This window comes from Lagenorhynchus albirostris, chromosome 17, assembly GCF_949774975.1.
Source record: "Lagenorhynchus albirostris chromosome 17, mLagAlb1.1, whole genome shotgun sequence".
In the NCBI taxonomy this organism is placed as follows: domain Eukaryota; kingdom Metazoa; phylum Chordata; class Mammalia; order Artiodactyla; family Delphinidae; genus Lagenorhynchus; species Lagenorhynchus albirostris.
The window spans coordinates 23,932,832-23,946,105 of record NC_083111.1 but is presented as its reverse complement, the minus strand read 5'-3'; the positions used below and the strand labels follow the sequence as shown (position 1 = coordinate 23,946,105).

Genomic DNA, 13,274 nt, shown 5'->3' with positions numbered 1-13,274 from the left:
GGTTCACCGAACCCCAGGCGGGAGACTTCCGGTACCTTCCCACGAAGGAGCGGGGCATCGCACCCGAGTCCGCCCCGCGCCCCGACCCGGCCCCGCCCGCCTCGCCCCCTCCCCGCCCCGCCCTCCCCCGTGACGTGCCGCAGAGGGCCGGGCTCATGCGCACTCGCGTCCCGCGCCCCGCACGGCTGCACTGCCTCGGCGGTTGTCATTCTCCGCGGCGCGGCGGCGAGTGCCGAGTGCGGCGCGTGCCTGCCTTCCCGCTCGCTTGTCGGCGCGCCTGCGATGTGATCGACCGCCTGGGAGCGGGCTGGCAGCTCTCCCCGCTACAGCGCCTCGGCTTTTCCCTGGCCGCCTTCCTTGTTGAGCCCCGATTCCCTCGGAGCCGGAGACACGCACCAGAGGCTCGAAGCGCCGCACTCCGGGGCGGGCGGCAGCTGCAGCGCTCGGGACCGCGCGGCCGGGTGCAACCTCTGTCGTCGCCGCCGCCGCCGCGCTTGTCACCGCGGAGCCAAGGCGGCTGGTGCAGAGCGGCAGCACCTCGCCCCGCACCCGCCGCCGCCCGGGCAGTGCGGGGCCGCGGCGCTCTGTGCGCAGCGGGAGTGCGGTCCCCCCCGAAGGCTCCCTGTCGCCTGCGTCCCAGTAAGTTGACTGTAGTTTTTGAAGTTGGAGGGCGCCACGGGAAGGGGAGGTTCTTTTTTGTTATCTTCACGTCGTGAGAAGCTGGGGATGGCACCTCTTGTTAGCAGGGCTCCAGCTTGGGGAGTTGAGGGTGCGAAGCCGCGGACAGGGCACGCGGGGAGAGGAAGCAGTCCCGGGAGAACTGGCTCCAGCCTCTGCTGAACGTGCCAGACGGAAATGCTGTGAGAGGACAGGTGCTCTGAGGGCATTTTGCCTGCTGCTGATTGCACATTCCAAGCCCTTTGACTGTGTGTGTGTGTGTGTGTGTGTGCGCGCGCGCGCGCGCGGGGGGGGGAACTGGGGGGTGTTAGGGGGGTCCTGTCACCTCCATCGCAAGTCCCCAAGGAAATGACTCTAGTAATATTCCTGGATGCGATAGATCTTTGGGGATGGGGGCTAAGTCATTCCCTCTCAGGCCTCCAGGCTTCCCGCGCATCCCACTTTTCTCTTCCCCTAGGCAGAAGTTGTAATTGGAGACCAGTCCTTCAGGGAAAGACAACTTATATGTCAACCTAGAGTTCTGTGCTATAAGGCAAATAAAATGAGAAACCCGCTCAGCGTGTATGATTTCATACACTTTAAGAATGTGAGCAAGTCTCAAAGCAATAGTGTTCAGATGATGACACTTGGGTTTCACCCTTACTGTCCTCCACCTCTTATGTAAGCCTCCCGGCAGGATAACTGTCTCTGCAGTGGCTGCAGCTGTGGCTCTCCATTCCATTTGTTTAAGGTCTAGCTTGAACGTATTTAATGAAAATGTTGACATGATATAGCGCTCTGCAGTCTGAAACAGAGTGCACTCTTCAAATTGGAGTGTCTTCTCCTAATAGGGAATGTGCAAGGAAAACCCCAGTATATTTTTCAAGGCAGCTCCAGGAATTAGACACATAAATCATGTTTTAAAATAGCATGCATTGTACAGAGAGCTTGCAGAGGACCCCTTTGAACACATCCCCTTTGTTTTAGAAAAAGTGGAAATGGTTCATGCCAGACAATTGTTGAGTCTGAAAGTTAAGTGTACTGATAGGCTTAATTATCTTAATAAACAAAGAGCATGATTTATAGGTAGCTGCCCTGCCCTACTTTGAAGGATAGAATTCTAGAATTCTTTAACCTTTCTCTCGTCTGTGCCCTAGAGATTCCTTTTAAGCAGAGCAATAGATTATCATCATTGATGTTTAATATTTGAGTTGATTAAATTTGTAAAAGGAGTACTTTGAAATACCATACAGTACTGCTATGACTGTTAAAACAGTGAATATTAGAAATAAGGAGAATATTCCAATTTCTTGGTATAGAAGTCATTAGTTTAATAAAACAGATAACATTGACTGCCCTAATATATCTTTTTTAATGTGGACTTGTAGTAGACGTTTAAACCAAAACTCAGGGTTGTGTTTTGATGTAGGATTTATTTAGGTACTCTTTAGAAAAAGAAGCACATTTATTTATAGCATTCTAGCACATGGAACAAGATGAACTAGTTATAGGCACCTCATTTAAAAACATATCATAGTTTTTTTTAAGCAATTCTAAGAAAATACACAAAATGTAATTTCAAAAGTTGAAAAGATAGTCAACACTTTGTACTTGGTGAGAGCAGCCATTGCTCATCTCTAGAAGAGATTACATCTGAGCATGGAAGCACAAACAGGTTGACCCCCTCCTAACATGATGCACTGTCACATCATGGTTAGGAGGACAGACTAGGGAGCCATGCTGGCAACTTGGGTACCATCTGTTTGAATCTGGGCAAGTTACCTAAACTCTGTGCCTCAGTGTCTTTGTCTGTAAAATGGGGATAACAGTTACCTATCTCTCTGGATTGTGGTGAGGATTAAGTGAGTTCATAGATTTAAAGCTACTGAACCAGTGTCTGGCTTATTAAACTGAGTAAAATTATTGTTAGGAAAGGAAATGCATCTTTGGATTCTGTGGACATTGAATGGCTGCTGATGGAGGTTAACAGAAGCAGTTCACATGTATAATAGGAGAGAGGGTATGAACCTCCTGGTAATGCAGACACCAGCTGGTGTTTGACCTAATGTCTCTTTCAATTCCTCTCCAAGGTGGGTAGCTTCATCTCCACTTTGGAGAAAAGGAAACTGGAACTCAACAAGATCAAACAGTAGAAATCGCAGTTAGGATTTTAACCCATGTCTGTCTCTTTCAAACCCTGTCCTTTTTGGCCCTGCTGCCTCAATTTGCAAACTGCTTTTTCTATCTCTTCTCCTTGAATCCTCATAATAACATAATAAAATGGGTGCGTTATTATCTTTAATTTACAGATGAGGAAATTTACTTTAAGCAGTAAAGTATGCAAAGTGCTTAACTCACAAGATAGTTCTCCATGACTGGGAGCTATTATTATTATTATAATTATTGTTTAAAAGCTTGCCTACATTAGCACATGGTAGAGATGCCAGCAGGTGAAATGAAGTTTTCTCCTTCGGTTTGAAGTGGATTCCATTGCTTTTCACTTCCCTATTCACATATTCAGAGAATCGAGAAAAAGAAAATATGGTATGTTACCCTTCCCACGGTTCCGGCTGGAGGACAGCACTCCTGGGTTTGTTTCCGCCTGCGGATGTAGCTGCAGGACCCACATAGCCTAGTGAACCACCGCAAGCAGGTCATCCATCGATCCACAATCAGCATCATCTGTGAGCATGAATTCAGTCCCAGCTGGAGAGCACCCCTGGGGCAGAGAGGCCCTGCACTTTGCAACATAGTGTACTGTATGTTCAGAAATGGAAATAATTTACATTTCATATTAAATAAGCATGCTTCCTCTGGGCCTTAATACCAGTGTGGTGGGAAGCAGTTTTAGGGGTCTTGTGTGAGCAGTCCAGTTCGCCTTCCATATCCTTGGGTTCCACATCTGTGGATTCAACTAACCTCGGGTTTAAAAAATATATATTTTTTAATTCCAGAAAGTTCCAAAAAGCAAAATTTGATTTGCTTTGCTCCAGCAGCTATTTACATATTGTAGCATTTACATATTTACTGTTTACATGGCATTTACACTGTATTAGGTATTGTAAGTAGTCTAGAGATGATTTAAAGTCTGTGGGAGAATGTACTTTAAGGTTCTATGCAAATAGAATGCTATTTTGTATGAGGAACTTGAGCATCCACTGATTCTGGTATCCTCACGGGTCCTGGAACCAACCCCCCATGGACTCTACTTTGTTAAAAGTCTGGTCCGGTCTGTCAAACTTTTCACTTGACTTCCGAAAGTTGGGAACGATTGAAAGGCTTTTTTCCTGTGGCTTTCTTAGATTATCATCCAGATCTACATAGTATTCTGGCCCTTGGTAAATATTTACTCTGCTTTCTAGATATAAAAAATCTAATTTCTGTAAAGGGCACATATGCCACACACAGCTTACAGACTGATTTAATATTTAAAGAAACCTGGTATCCTACCACTGTAAGGTACTTCAATACAGATTGGGCTTTTTTTTAAGTCAAAACTCTCTGTACAACATGTTGATTATAGTTAATAATACTGGATTGCATATTTGAAAGTTGCTAAGAGAGTAGATCTTAAAAGTTCTCATCACTAGAAAAAAAAATTGTAACTACGTGAGGTGACAGATGTTAACTACTCATCATGGTGATCATTCTGCAATATATACAAAGGTTGATTCATTATGTTGTACACCTGAAATGAATAGTGTTATATGTCAGTTACATCTCGATTAAAAAAAAATCAAATCAAAAGTCTCTGGGTGTGAGCTTCCAGGAGGGTGCCAGATAGAGTCCTTGCCATCAACTGAGTCTTTCTGCAGTTTTAGCTCTCCTTGTCAGAGTACAAATATTCCTTTTTACTCTTTCAAGTGCTTTTACTTACATTTCAAATACTCCTCTGCTCTGGGGCATTCTGTAGTAAAAATCTTCCTCAATCACTTTTGTGACTCGACCTGGGTCCATAATTTACTTTTAACTCATTCTTTAGAATTTACATAGTTCAGTTTTATTTTTTTGTCTGTGTTAACTATTTATTGGCTTACCTCTAAATCGCCAAATAACTTGCCTCTGACATCTAGCTATCCTTGCTGTCAGAAGACATATAAGAAATGCAAGCTAATTTTAATATGGATAAAGTGAATGAAGACCATTTAGTCTCCCCAGTCATCTCTACTGTTTTTTTGTTGTTTTTTTTTTGCGGTTCGCGGGCCTCTCACTGTTGTGGCCTCTCCCGTTGCGGAGCACAGGCTCCGGACGCGCAGGCTCAGCGGCCATGGCTCACGGGCCCAGCCACTCCGCGGCATGTGGGATCTTCCCGGACCGGGGCACGAACCCGTGTCCCCTGCACCGGCAGGCGGACTCTCAACCACTGCACCACCGGGGAAGCCCCTCTACTGTTTTGAATTATCTTCCCTTTGGGCTTGGGGAGTCTGGGGCTGATTGTATTTCTAGAGCTCTTGCCTCATACATCCGGGAGAAACTTGTTGGAGGTTATACTAAGTCTTGGTTCTACAAGCAACTGCTCATGTGCAACATGGCAGAGACAGTCCCACAAGGCTGGGACGTTGCTGAATTTGAGGGCGAGGGCTGGGTGTGGGGAAAGACAGCTCCGAGTATAATTTATCTGCCACATCCTTACTGGATGGAATGAACAACTAACACAGAGCCCTTACCGTGGGCTGGCTGCCATGCCAAGAACTGTACATACAATATTTACTTTAATCAGTGACCTTGTGTGGTTACTTTGTTATCCTTTATTGCACAAGGGGAAACTGAGGCCTAGAAAGGTCAGAGCACTTGTCCAAGGTAACACTAGTGTGTTTTTGAGCGAAGAGTGGAGGCCAGGAGTCTGATGAGGCCCAGCATTCTACTGCATCCAATGTGGGGGCCTTCTTATGGTTCAGCTGTGTCATAGAGATATCCTCTATTGTGCGTCTCAAAATAATCCTATACTATCTCATGTTCTCCCCACAGTGACCCTAGGATAGAGCTAAAGGGATGGTGGAAAGGTCCGTGCCCACCGTCTTCCAGATCTTTATTGAGGAAGAGCTTAAAGCTTAGTTCATGCAATGAGCTCAGAAAAGAAACCCCCATGTTAGCATTGTGAAATAGGAAGCATGAAGCCTTCCACTGATCGTGGGACACAGTGGAGAGGCGTGCAAACTTTGTGTTTGATGTCACATACTTGCGTCATTCTCATCGAAGAGAGAAGTGTAGCAACCTGAGATTTTCTTAGGTGATTTCTAAAAAATTAAATCAAAAATGATTTAATCAGCAGTGAGTATGACTACAGCAGTGTCACGTGTTGTTCACGATGAACTTGATGGTTTTAAAAGTAAATGAACAAGTATGTCTCACAAGCGAAGTGCAAGCGTGTTGTCTCAGAAAAGGAAAGTTGTGTCACATCTTCTGTGTCTGCATCCTAGTCTAACTCCACTCTAAATGCAGAGGGAAAGGGCAGAATTTAAAACCAACATGTAATATTTTCAAAACCATTTCCCTGAGCCCCACCTCCTCTATTTTTTCCTGATTTCACACTGGAACCAACGTTTGTTGTAGAGGTCTCTGTATTATGCAGCTGCCCTTTTGTAAGAAACACTTTTCCAAAATAAAACAATTTTAAAAACCCATTAAAAAAAGTTCTTCATATCCTTTGGGTTTTGAGTTATTATTTTTGTTGTTGTCGTTGTTATAATATTTCGGTATATCATGTTAATGTCTCACCCACTCCCCCTTCTTGGTTTTATAGGACTGTATAATTTTCAAGCCTGTGAGTGATTAAAAATTTATGAAAAATTCAGTTTTCTAAGTGTGGATTTTATGGCAGAGGACAGGGAAATTTGGCCTGATTGGGGGGCCTTTACTTAAACTACAGAGCACTTGAAACCCTATGAACCTTATGGAGTAGGCAGGTTTTTCTAAAAAAAGTGTTTTAATTGATCAATAGCAGCCTTGTACTTTCCTCTTCAATTTCACAGGACCCAGTCCCTGCCTATCATATCTCGTATTCATTTGTAAGTAATCAATTTCAATTGATTTTCTGAAAGTACGGAAAGGTGTGACTAGTCAGCATTGCTGCATCTGTCATTTCAGTCTTCAGGGAGCCCCAAGGTTGCATATGGAAGCCTTTCTGTGAATTTGTTCTGTAAGGAATGAAGAGTGTTCAGATAGGTCCTTGGGGTTCAGGTCTCGCTGTATTTGTGACTCAGTCATTGCTGTTAATGTTGCTTCCACTCACTGTGGCCTTTCACCTCCACCCGAACTCCTTCCTCCATCACCCCCACGTGGTTGAACGTGCTGAAGCTACTGGGAAACTTTAATGTTGAAGCAGCTCATGCTGTAGGTCAGAGGCAATAAAACCACACAAGACAAATTTTCTTAAACTATAAAAAAGCCAATCTGTAACGTGGCTACACACAAGAACACCACAACTTCTGTATTCAGCACTTGGGGATTGCAACCGGAGTGGCCTTGTGATATTTTCCATGGCACCTTGTAAAGAGAGCTCTGAACCTCTCATTCACACATAATCAATCACTAGAAGCTTGGCAGTGTTTGAGTCAAATTTAGTTGGAGTGATATTTACTCATTTATGCATTCACCAGATATATATCCATATACCAGGCATAGTGTTGGATGATGAAACCTCAGACATAAGAGGATTCCTTTCACTTTCCTCAAGAATCTCAGTCTTGGGAGGGAAAAGACGCTTAACAGCAGTTGGAACCAGTGCCTAAAAGATGCTGGGCTCTCTCGGGGGTGCCTGACTCCAAAGAGATGACTTTCCCTTAAGCAGGGCAGGATCTGAGTCTGGAAGGGTGAGTTGGAGGGGACCAGGCAGCTGAGGGTGGGAATGGGTTGGCAAAAAATCATTCTGAGCAGAGGGACCAGGGAGAACACAGTGAAGGAGCTGAAGAGGGTGGCACATCTGTGGAATAGCTGGTACTTCCCCAAGACTGGTACTCATCAGGGGCAGTAGGTGAAGCTGGAAATGGAAAGTAGAGGCTGGAGCCAGTTCGGGAAGGGTCTTGTGGGCCATATTTGGTTCAGATGAACTCAGGTCGTTCTTTTAGAAGGATCACTCTGGGTGTGTTGTAAAGAATGGTTGGGATGTGAGGATGGTGGTGTGGAAAAAAGCAGTTGTGGAAAAAAGCTGCTGAATCCTAGTGTGGATTTTAAGGTCTGAACAGACTGATCAAGGTGGGGGGATCGGAGAAGGAGAGGAGAAGCAGGGAGGGGATGGTGAGTTTAGGGATGGATGACTCCCCAGGGCTCTGGCTTGAGTGATTGAAAGGACAGATGTGCCATTGGTCATGATAGTGAATACAGAGAATGGTGCAGTATGCAGCGGGGGAAGGTGACGAATTCAGGGGTGGATTCGTGTGATGCGAGGCACAAGAGGGGCACCCAGGGCTTGAGATTCAGTTGACAGTTGCACAAGGCTGCGGTTCTGGAATTCAAGACAGAGGCTGAGCTGGAGATAAAAGTTTGCAAGTCTTCCCGTGTATTTGAAGTTGTTGAGGTTGTGATCTGCCTGGGAGGGTGCGTAGAATGAAAAAATGACAAAGGCCAAGGTGGCAGGCAGAAGAAAGGGAGATGGGATGGTAAGATTAAGTGAGGGAAATTTTCGACAAGTGCTTGGACACAAAGTGGCAGAAGCCAGAGGGAACGGGAGCCGTGTGACAAAAGGAATGAAATAGAAAGAAAAGGCAGAGAGCAAAGGGACAGGTCTGACTGTTTCCTCGCTTGCATCTACACAGATGACAGTGGCTCTTTCTCATAGAGCTTTTAGTTCCAGTCAATAAGCATGAAGACCTACTATGTGGAATGTGGACGGGGAGTGGGGTAAAGGAAAGAAGTCAATAAAATCACGAATAAAGCATGACCCTCAACCTCAAGCTGCTTATAGGATAGCATTGTCGTTTCTTGTTTTGCTTTTCCTTTCATTTTTCTCCTTCGTTGACAGCAGGACAGGGCCACTTGGGAAAGTGGGAAGAATGAAAGAATCACTTTCTTGGCACATGAAGTGCTTGGTTCTCCATAACAGGCATGTCTCATTGTATTCATGAATGAGCACACCGGAAGGGACGGTGATAATGACACATTATTTGACAGTTTACAAAAGCAAAGCTTATATCATGGCCACTGCATCTGTGGAGGGTTTGGACCTGTGAACCAGTCTTGTTAGAGTTACTAATGAGCCTTTTGGCTCGTTGGTTTATTTGAGATATATCAAGTACAGTTTCCTGTAATTTTCAGTTGTCTTATAAAAACAGGCATCATTAAGTTATAGACAAGCTGGAGTATTTGGGGGGATGGTGGAAATAATTACCATGTGTTTTAGTTAATACCATGCATTTCAGTCCTCACTTGTTTCATCCTTTAATTTTGACCTAAAGGTGGAATTACTCCCATTGCAGAGATGAGGGAACTGAGATGCAGGGTTAGGATGACTGCATGGAAATAACACAGCTTAGTGAATGGTAGAGCTCCTAGGACCCCAAATAAGGCGTTCTGATTTCAAATTCTGGCTTCTTGCCACTCCATCATGTTGCCTGTGTCTTCATGAATAGCTACTAAAGAAAAATTAGGGTGTGGAATATTTAAGAGATTTTTAATTAGTCTGCTCAAAACACTAATAGTGGAAACTGCTTTGGCCGCAGTCTTTATATTTGGTGGGCCACAGGTTCTTCATGCAAATGTATGCGATTAAGTCAGACTGGGGGAAAGCTTTTTTCGCAGATGAACATCTTTTTCTTTCATTATCTTAAAAGCTTTAAAAAAGCATCTAAGTTATAAAGGGATTCAACGTTTTAGACTGTAAAATCATTGTAGTCAGACTTGCTGTCTGTGATACAAAGGAAATTTATTTCTCAGTTGTTGCAATGGCTGTTGTAGGTGAGAAGCGTTTTGTGTGTACATGTATGTGTGCGTGTATGTGAAATAAATCAGCCAGATTAAGTTTAAAGTATTGGTTTTCCTTTTATAATATCATTCCTGAATTCTCCAAATACATTAGCGATGTAGCTTGCTTTATCTTGCCAAAGCAGCTATTATGTTCCCTATTTAATGCCAAAGTATTAAAGCATTTGTCTTTTTCTTACGCAGTGTAAAATGATGCAGGATAAATCGAAAGAGCTTATTTTATTTTTACAACTTGTATTTTGGCTTCTGATATTCTAAAATTATGATTTACCTAATTTTGCTACTGTTAAAGCAGATATTAACTATTAATATACAGAAGTGTCAGAATCATGAAATGTACATGGAATTTTATGGCTGTTTGAAAAGTTTATGATGCTACATCTTTTTATTTCATAAAAAATATCTATGAGCCTTGCTAAATGGCAATTTCCAGATGAAAGCAATTTCTAGCAAGTAGCAAAATGCTGGTACCAGTGTTTATCTTTAAATCTCAATTTCAAGCTTCACGGTGCCAATTTTACATTTTAGCTTCAGTGGAAAAAAACTGAATCCAAAAGGGCTTATGCATTTGTGACATTCAGTTGGTTGATCTTTTGTTATTAATGCTGATTTTTTTAAATAACCATAGGCTTATAAAGTTTTTAAAGATTTATAAAAATGTTAGGCAACTATCTTAGCTTTAGTAATTATCATTACACATGGCGTACTGTAGTAGCATAGTCCATTGTAGTTGAGAAATTACAGTATAGGCATATGAGAATTTAAATAACAATATAAAATAGTATTGTGTTTTATATGTGATTTTATTGTATTTTATATTTATAAAAATATGTGAGGAAATTCAAATGAAGTAAAATGAAAGTTAATTTGGCCATTTCATGCCTCATGTGTCCCAGTTTCATCCAAATGCAAATATGATAATCCAGGGCACAGAGTTAGCATCCTGTTGGGGCGATTTGACACTACTGTATTTACTACTCACCACCAACAGGAATAATTAAGCTGCATTTCCCACTAATCTTTCCGTAAGTATATATTTTAATCTTATGTGCTAGGAGTTTTCATTTTCTAAAAAGAGTAATGAAATTTTCTTTACCTCTTTTTTCTTCCCATTCAGTTATTTTTTGGGGGTGGGTGGGTAGGAGTTTATTCATTTATTTATTTATTTTTGCTGTGTTGGATCTTTGTTTCTGTGCAACGGCTTTCTCTAGTTGTGGCAAGCGGGGGCCACTCTTCATCGCGGTGCGCGGGCCTCTCACTATCGCGGCCTCTCTTGTTGTGGAGCACAGGCTCCAGACGCGCAGGCTCAGTAGTTGTGGCTCACGGGCCTAGTTGCTCCGCGGCATGTGGGATCCTCCCAGACCAGGGCTCGAACCCGTGTCCCCTGCGTTAGCAGGCAGACTCTCAACCACTGCGCCACCAGGGAAGCCCCCCATTCAGTTTTATTCTGACTTTTCTTATGTTAGTGTATACTTGACATGATAGAACACGCCTAAATTAGTAATCTGATTTGAATACCATAATTATATGTACAGTTATGGCTTGACTGAATAGAGGGCTTTTGCATATTGTGTACGTTCTTTCTCTTAGTGGATTTAGGAATTATATGCTTAATATTTCAGAGTCCTAAACCTGCTTATGTTTAGCAATAGGCATGCAGAGAAAAATATAAATATTTTTACAAACGTGATTTTAAAAGATATGCTTCCTTTTCAAATGTTAGGAATTGACAGGTACCTGTCCACCGTAGCTCTTTCTTATATGCAATAGACTGATAAACACAGAAGTGGCTGAAACCTACAATGATGTCATTTGTAGCACCTAAATTGTTAGTGTTGAGGTTAGGCGCGTACTCCTTTCTTTTCCTGAATAAAAAATAATGATGCTTTGCAGTAAAGTATTACACATCTTGATAAATATGTAAGCATATTCAGGTAATGTTAAGAATATTTTTTTCTTTGCTGTATTATATAACAGTCATTTTGCCCAAAATGTACATCTTGAACTTTTAACATCAGCATGAAATTCCCAATATTTCCAAAGTAAGAATTGACACTAAAAAGTCCGGAGACTCATTAAAAGCAGACAATATGGATAATAGCTTTTCAGATTTTTGCGCCAGGGTGTATTGGAGAGGATTGCTAAACACTGTGGTTGCTGAGAAAAATAAAACCCTGAAATATTAAACTTACACTTAATTTAATAGTTTCTGTCACCACAGTTCTTAACCTTTAGATTCCAACTGGCTTAGTGCTTTACTAATAGCAGCTGGTCAGGACCTGAATTATTATAGATCTTTTCTTTTATTAAATATTCAGTAGCATTTTCAAAATTGTTCTCCTAGATACAGTTCATAATAAAGAGCCCAGTGCTGGCAGTGAACATGCTGCTTTTATTACTGTCTTACAGCCATAGGCCACTTGACATTTGGACCCATCTCTTACGGATTTTCGCAGCTCCTCATATCCTGAAACCTGTCAGCCTTGGATCAAAACAAGTCTTTTGCATCTCCACAGTTACAAGGAGAGTAGAAAGAACTTCTTTTCTTCTCCCCATTATAGGCCAAGGCCTGTGGTCAGAGGAACATCATTTGCTAGGTTTATGCTTTTTCTGTCTTGATGTTCTCGCTAGCTTTAGGAAGTGATAACATGAAAAGCACTGTTGAAACACAAACACAACAGTTTGATCTGATGTGTCATATACTCTTTCTATTTAAAGCTACGGTTCTCCACGAAGGGTGACTTTGCTACCCAGAGGACATGTGGCAGTGTCTCAGGACATTTTTGGTTGTCACAGCTGTTGGACAAGGGTAGGGGGTAGGGACGTGAGGGCTACTAATGACATCTAGTGAATGAGTAGAGGCCAGGGATGCTGTTACACGTCCTACAATGCACAGAACAGCCCTCCATGGGGAAGAATTATCAGGGCCAAAATGTCAGTAGCGCTGTGGTTGAGAAGCCCTGATCTGGAAAGTAAAGGAATGTCTTTTTAATTTGCTTTATATTGTTCAAGCAAATGGGAATGTGTTCAATGGTTCTGGTGAAGAGATCCGTGCATTCAATATAATCATATATTGAATACCTCCTAGGTCCTGAAAATACTGTGAAGACTGGCATCGTCCTTAGGAGTTTCCACTATCTTTGCAAGATGAGTGGTAAACAAAATACTGCTGTTTGATGTGATGCATGCTGTAATTAGAGAGGCATGTGTGGCATGTTAAAATAGAAATAATTTCTATTTCATTTGCTAAATATAGGGCAATATCTGGAAGAACTCATCTTCTCTGGCTAGATGTAAAATTAGTCATTTGGGAGCAAGATTTTTCCTTTTCCCTTCATAATCAGGAATGGGTCCAATTTATTGCACCCTTCTGCCCCTATTTGAACTGGTATTAATTTGAAACATCAGGAAAAAAGATGAGGTGTGGACATAAAAAGTGTTACTTTAGAAATTTAGGATATTAGTTTTTTCACATCTTCATTGAGGTATAACTTACATGCCATAAAAGTCTCCTCTTTTAAGTGTACAATTCACAGATTTGTAGTAAACTTGCAGAGTTATGGGACTACCATCACAATTCAGTTTTAGGGCTTTTCCATCACCCAGAAAGATCCCTTGTGCCCGTTTGTGGTCATGCTGTGTTTTCATTGCCAGCCCCAGGCAAGCACTAATCTTTCCATCTTTTTCTCTTTTCTGCC

The 13,274-nt window shown here is 42.4% G+C and overlaps 1 protein-coding gene across 9 annotated transcripts in view; it reads left to right on the top strand.

The window, feature by feature from the left end:
• Window positions 1-288: 288 nt before the first annotated feature.
• The window catches only part of PAG1 (phosphoprotein membrane anchor with glycosphingolipid microdomains 1), a 143,430-nt gene continuing 130,444 nt past the window's right edge, over window positions 289-13,274 (top strand). For 3 of the 9 annotated variants that reach the window (XM_060128023.1, XM_060128020.1, XM_060128024.1), the window contains exon 1: window positions 619-639. The gene's annotated coding sequence lies outside the window, so the exon portion shown is untranslated. Of the gene's footprint in view, window positions 640-13,274 lie in introns of all 9 variants that reach the window. The other 6 variants (XM_060128026.1, XM_060128028.1, XM_060128030.1 and 3 more) reach the window with 6 other exon arrangements.